A 7,508-nucleotide genomic window follows, 5' to 3' on the forward strand; every position below is an offset into this window, starting at 1 on the left:
ATGTGAAGAGTTTCAAAAGAGTTTTTAAAGGGTTGCATTTTTACGACAATTGGTGTAATTATAATGATAAATAAGAATTTCATAGCTATGAAGTTAGAGGCACCCACGTTTAAACATGGGGTAGTTTCATACTATATGTTACTTTTCTAGGGGGCTTTAACTTTCCAGCTTGGAATACTAGGAAGTGTAGCAATGTTTTACCTGGCATCGACGTTGATGGATAGAGTGCTTAACGTAGTATGAGTCCTTGTGACTAGTATTGCAGCAATTGTATGTTTCAATGACCCTATGGGTGGCTTCAAAGTTCTTTCTATCCTGCTTACAATTTGAGGGTTTGGTTCATATATTTATGGTACTGCCACAAGCCAAATTTGAGCAACAACTAACTAACATGAATTTTTTTGAAGAAACATGTATAGTGTGAAGCTTGCCATTTGAATTTTTTACAATAATTTCCTTTCCCTTCCATATAGATGTTTGTTTGTAGTATTGAAGGGTCTGTGATAATTTCGAAATTGATCGCTTTCTCCACTTTACCTTGCTTCTTCTCAAGTCCTTTCCTAATGTTTGTATGCTTTGAGAATGAACAAGAACAAAAGATATCATTAGCAGGAACAACAAAAACTTTCGTATGGGCATGAGTTGATTCATGTCTGTGATGTTTAAAATCTCATAGATTTGATTCCTCAAGCTCTGGCTATTGTTGCTGACAAGTAAAAAGGGGTAATGAGGATATGGGATGTTGCCCCATCTGGATTTCATTACGATCACCCTCACTCCCCACCCACAAAGCTTGTTGGAAAAAATCTTGCCTGACTATTTGTTTCCTCTCTTAGCATTGAACAAACTCGGTCCTTACAGAAATTTGCAGATCTGGAGATATTCTTGAAATATTATTATAACTTGTCCATTGCTTATCCTCTGGCAACTCATTCTAATAGTCGATGTTCTCAAACTGCTTTGAAACATTTTTCAAGTATTTTTTGAAGTTCTCAAGCATTCATAGATAAGGCAAAACCTAATTAGATTAATTTAATGAGAGATACAATATATATGCATGTCTCTGCAAGAATTCGATTAAATGGCCTGCATAGATGTATATTCTCAAAATGGTCAGCCAAATACCTACTTTGTATTAAATCTTTCAAGCGTAAATAATTGGGAATAACTAATAGTTAAGATAGAATAGGGTACCTAAAAACGTCATATCTATTCAATGAAATTGCACAAGTGATTAAAATTTATATATGAATGTAATCATCTACCTGAAAGAGGTATAAACATGGTCTACCTATCAATGATATTAAATAACCCTAAAACAACACATAACTCAACCTACCTTAAGGAAAGCTCAATCTGGAACATTCCCATGATAAGCTTGATGACCTATTAAGAGCTTCGTATTGAAACCAGACATCAATAAAAGAAAAAAGTTATGGTAGCACCAACATGCATTAACTCCAACATGCTACTTTTATTTCTACTTAACTTTTCACTCGGTGATCTTGGGAGATAAAATGCTCTAAAGGAAAATTTAATACCTAGAGAGATTCATTATATGATTATTTTCTCTATATGTCCTTGACTAGGATGGTAAGTTACAAAAAGAGTGAAGTTGAAATAAGAAAAGAGTAGAATAACTTTCTCTCAAGTATGACACTTACAAACAATGAGAATCTATAAGTAAAATGAATTAGCAACCACCTCCATAGGTAACTATCTCCCAAAACAAAACAAAACGAACTTAATGAATGCTTCTAGTCCACATGAACATGATTACACGAACTTGTGAAAGCAAGCCTTGGGCTAAGATGCAACAACTAAAGAGTAGCCATGACAACAAATTTCACCCATAAATTGCACACATTTTTTTAATGGATACTTCCATTTCAGAAGTATGTTCACTGATAATGTAAATCTAGAGATATTCTTGAAATATTATTATAACTTTGAATGGTGCTTAACATTTGACTCGTCTCAATATAATAGGTATATATATCAGGGACCAAGAATTTTCTCTGGAGTTTTATAAATTTGCTTGACTTATTCCAGGTTGGGGAAATTTTTTGAAGGAAAACACCTATTCACTGGGCGCTCTTCTTCCTAAGCAACTTTTCAATGCTTTTTTATTTTCTAGCTTATAACGTCCTTTCTCGCCTATACTATGTTGATGGTGGAAAGACTAGGTGGCCACTGTTATGGATAGCAGTAGCAGGTTGGCCTCTAACAACTGTTTTTCTACTTCCATTTTATTTTTAGAAAGGAATTTCACATACACCACTTAGTTGGAAACTCGTTATGCCATATGTTGTGTTTGGCTTGTTAGTGCTATTGAAAACCTAATGTATGTGTGGGCTTATTCATTTTTTCCTACATCAATTGCTTCTCTTCTTGGTTCATCATCACTCACATTTACTGCAATATTTTCTTATTTCATTGTGGGAAATAAATTGAATGCTTCCACTTTGAATTCAATAGTGATTATAAATGCAATAGTTGTGATTATAGGCATAGACTCTAACTCTGATAAGCCAATTGGTGTAAGCCATTGCCAATATGTTGTTGGATTCACATGAGACATTTTAGGCTCTCGATTGCATGGCCTAATTTTTGCATTATCAGAGATTCTATTCATTAAGATATTAGGAGGGGGAATCTTTTCATGTTGTCATAGAATAACATGTTATGGTTTCACTTTTTGATTGCATTCATTAGGGGATTTTTGAGGTCTAAAATGGGCCTCCTAAGGAAATTATAAAATAATAGTGGAAGTAATAAAATAAGATTAGATTACATCATCAAATTTTAGAGGGGAAGAAGAAAAAACTATTTTTCAAATCGTATTTTCAACTTATCTCCTTGTGGGTTTACTCAAACTACAAGAAGAAACATTCGTTGAATGCACAATTTGATTCATCATCCAAGGAGTACCCATGTTGCATACTTTTGATGGACCCTGCTACACGAAAAATGAGAAATACATGAAAAACGTGATTGCAATCACGTTTTTTCATGTATTTCTCATTTTTCGTGTAGCAGGGTCCATCAAAAGTATGCAACATGGGTACTCCTTGGATGAGGAATTAAATTTTGCATCCAACGAGTACTCCTGCTCGAAATTTGAGTAAAACCTTAAGGAGATAAGTTGAAAATACGAGTTGAAAAAGTAGTTTTATTATTTTATTATTTTTTAATATTTTTACTTTTTTACTCCAAAATGGTGAATCATCCCCCATGGTTGACATCATCATCTTGAATCCTATTGGTTCTTATAAAGTTTATTTTGGTTGTACATTTTTCTTAGGAGGCCCATTTTAGACCTCAAAAATCCCCTAATGTTTACGATAATTGGTGTAATTATAAATAAGGATTTCATAGCTATGAAGTTAGAGACACCTCCATTTAAACATGGGGTATTTTCGTACTATATGGTACTTTTGTAGGGGGCTTTAACTTTCCAGCTTGGAATACTAGGAAGTGTAGCAATGCTTTACCTGATATCGACGCTGATGGCTAGAGTGCTTAATGCAATACAAGTCCTTGTGACTAGTATTGCAACAGTTATATGTTTCCATGACCCTATGGGTGGCTTCAAAGTTCTTTTTATCTTGCTTATGATTTGGGGGTTTGGTTCATACATTTATGGTACTGCCACATAAGCCAAAGCTGAGAAACAACTAACTAACAAGAAATTTTTTGAAGAAACATGTACAATGTGAAGCCTACCATTTGAATTTTTTACAAGAGTTCCCTTTCCCTTCCATATAGATATTTTTTTGTAGTATTGAAGGGTTTGTGATAAGTTCTAAGTTGATCGTTTTATCCACTTTACCTCACTTCTTCTCAAGTCCTTTCGTGATGTTTGTATGCTCTGAGAATGAACCAAAACAAGAAATATCATTAGCAAGAACAACATAAAATTATGTATCGGCATGAGTTGATCCATGTCTGTGATGTTTCTATTTTGATAGATTTCATTCCTCAAGCTCTGGCTATTGTCGCTAACAAGTAACAAAGGGTAATGAGGATATGGGATGTTGCCCCATCTGGATTTTATTATGATCACCCTCACTCCCCACCTGCAAATTAGGATTCATGTGGCATTAGATAATCAATAAGAAGATCATCAAGCATTTATGGTTGAAGTAGAAGAGAAGTAAGCATAAGAAATCATGGCTAGTTCAACTAGATACAAGCACAAAGAGGAATATAATGGAAGTGGTGGAAGTGTGCCCAATTGTTATGAATGGGTATCAAACCCAAGTAACTTTGAATATATTTCCTTTAGGATCATATGATGTTTTATTGGCATGGATTGGTTAGAGGCATGTTGGGTTAAGTTAGATTTCTATCATAAGACATTGGAAGGTGTGGATAAGAATGGGAAACCCATAACTCTCAAAGACATAGCCAAACCTGTGACTATAAGATAAGTATCAACAATGCAAGTGAAAAAAATCTACAGAAAAGGATGTTACTTTTATGCCATACATTTGTTGGAATCAGTGGGTAATACAAAATCAAAGCTTGAAGACTTAAATTTTTTGCAAGAATTTCAACATGTATTTCTAGAAGAAATACCATGACTGCCACATAAATGACATGTATATTTTTTCATAGATATTATGCCACGAGTAGTACCAATGTCCAACATACCCTACGAGATGAGTACTCCTGAATTAATATAGTTAAATATTTAGTTGAAGGAAATGTTGGACAAATGGCATATCATACCCAATTTATCTCCTTCGAGAGCATCAAATTTATTTGCGAGGAAGAAAGATGACACTCTTGGGTTGCATATAGACTATAGGAAGTTAAAATAAGTAACCATTAAGAACAAGTATCCTATACCTAAGATTGATGATTTATTTAATTATGTGATAGCCTCAACCACTTTTCACCTTAGTAGATATTGTAAATATTTTGAAAGAAAAATATGCACATAGGTTGAGTCAATGGATACTAATTCCAAGGTTGAAGGGGACATGCTCCTTGGGATAGATGGTAGGTAAGGATCTAGAGAATATGTGGCCTTCAACTATTTGCCCTAGAATATTTGGCAGGAAGATATTAAAAAAAAAACTTGGAACTAAGGGACAGATGGAAGAAGGTTAATTGGTCCAGAGGATGTGGACTAGGATGGAAAGAAATAAGCACCCGGAAACAAAATTCGGATAACAAGTGGACAAGGAGTTGGGAGAGCTTTGAAATATTGGTCAGGCATTGATGGAGGGAAGGGAATTGAAGATAAATACCTTTACCCATCTTGAGGTAGTGAAGGGGTGAAAACAATGTTGAGGGAAGGAAGCGTACTTGACAAAGAGGGATATTTTGGTCATTAGAATACCTAGATTAATTAGCAGCGCGGGTTTGTCCCTTGGAGTAGTCTCCTTACATCCCAGAGTCTGACTCGGGGGAGATAATTACACAAGAAGTTTGATTGTAGTTAGTCTGTGGTTGGGAGGTGAGCAAAGTCCCAAACTTAGTTGCCCATCTACATTTAACTAAATGTGTATAGTAAGTTGTTTAAATCATCTTTTTCCATTGTGAATTGTGACCTACTTTTGTTGTGTGTTTTATCATGGTTACACATATCGAGGATATATTATTTTATAGTGTGTGATTGAGTACTATACTCTGTGGATATTTTGGGGGTGTTCCAGTTTGTTGAAAATAGCAACAAGAAATGCTAAAAATATGATTCCTATAAATAGCATTTCGGGATACATTCCAATTTTAGTTAGTCCCTGAACTAAAATTGAGAATTAAAATTCGAATTTGATCTTAGCGGCTGTTTGAAAAATAATTAATTAATTCATCTTGAGTTAATTATTTGGAGAAAATCAAACATGAAGTCTATGTGAAGACATGCAACAATTATCCCTTTGATTGAGGAAGTTATCCCTTAATTAAGGATATCAGGATGAGTTGTACTTTGAGTTGTAATTAGTTAGCTTAGTTAACCGAGTTAAGTCCAGTTAGATTAGTTCCAACAATTTGTGGAACTGATCGTGAGTTCAGTTAGTTAATGCATGCATGCATGCATGTAACTAGTGTACTTCAGATAACTGAATATTCTCTCATAAATAACTCATGCATGTCAGTTCAGTCAGAGACCTAGTTGAGATTAGAGGATGGGACAGTGTATTATCAGTTGCAAGAATATTCCCTTGAGGATATCTCTTACATGCAGAAGGAATTCATTCCTTCAGGATTGCGCAGTTACTACAGAGGTTAGCAGCAATGTGTGAGGTGAGAATTACATAGGTGGCAGATGGAGGACCCAGGAGAAACTGCACAAGGAAATAGGAGGCTTGGAGGACTAAAAGAAGGCATATGTGTTGTCTATTCTATCTATGAGCAACAGTGAGGGATTGTACTGAGAGCTGGATAGCTGTGTGAGAGCTAAAGCCTGTGTAATCCTGAGATATTTCCATTTGTATGATAATACAGATAGCGGGGTTTTTAGCTGAGGCTTTCCCTAGAGTATTCTTCTGTGTTTCATGTGTGATTGATTCTTCTTCTCTATTATATGTGTTCTATTTGATCTTGCTCAAAATCAATTAAGCTTCCGCAAGTTTGATTGTAGAAGTAGATTAAGTATTTTGCTTTAGTACATTGCATAATCAGTTTAATCTATAGTGAGAATTTCTACATGGTATCGGAGCCAAGTTGATCAAAGCAGAGAACAATATACAAAGAAGGGAGAATTCCGAAGTTTCAAGTTCTTGATTATAGAAATCGAATTCTTATCACATCTCAAATTTCACCAATGGCGTTCAACGGTTTGAGACTCGAGTATGCCTTGGATGGCAGCTCGAATTATATAGCTTGGAAGGATCGCAGGGAAGCAGTATTAGAGGAAAACAGTTTGAAGGACTTCATTGATTAAGAAGTCCCCAAGCCAGCAGTAGCTAATGCCTAAGAATTGGTGGAATTGAAGAAATGTGTGGCTAGAAAAAGGAGGATCCTTCTGGAGGGAGTTCGAGACCACATTGTCTCGAGTTTCCATGGGAAGGAGACACCGTTTTCAATGTGGAAAACATTGAAGGATCTATATTAGAAAAACAATGATCAGAGGAAGCTGGTAGTGAAAGACAAGCTTTGGAAAATCAAGTGTGAAAAGGGTGACATGATCTCTACATATCTAAACAAGCTCACCACCTGCAGGGATGAGCTTGGAAGTGTAGGAATCACGACAACCGATGATGACATGGTGAGTCTTGCTCTCCTCAGTCTTCCTAAGAGCTGGAATAGCTATCAAGAATCAGTAAATGGAAGAGAGAAACTGCCAGATTGGGAACGACTGTGGTCGGATCCGATGCAGGAGGAGATAAGGAGAAGCATCAGAGGTGGTTCTTCATGAAAGCATGATGATGAAGAAAATCTAGCCTTAGCGAGTAAGGTGAGGAAAGGGAAAGGGAAGGCTTCCCATTCCAAATCGAGTTCTTCCCATGGTGGGAAGAAGATTGACAAATCGAAAGTGCGATGCTTTCATTGTCATG

General features: G+C 35.7%; 1 pseudogene; it reads left to right on the top strand.

The window, feature by feature from the left end:
* The first annotated feature begins 1,897 nt into the window (after positions 1 to 1,897).
* Positions 1,898 to 3,659, top strand: LOC149193846 (putative purine permease 5 pseudogene; annotated as a pseudogene).
* Positions 3,660 to 7,508: the final 3,849 nt, after the last annotated feature.

The sequence above is a fragment of the Pinus tabuliformis genome, chromosome 2_2, assembly GCF_031772625.1.
Source record: "Pinus tabuliformis cultivar Carrire ecotype Pingquan chromosome 2_2, CPIR1, whole genome shotgun sequence".
Taxonomy (NCBI): Eukaryota; Viridiplantae; Streptophyta; class Pinopsida; order Pinales; family Pinaceae; genus Pinus; species Pinus tabuliformis.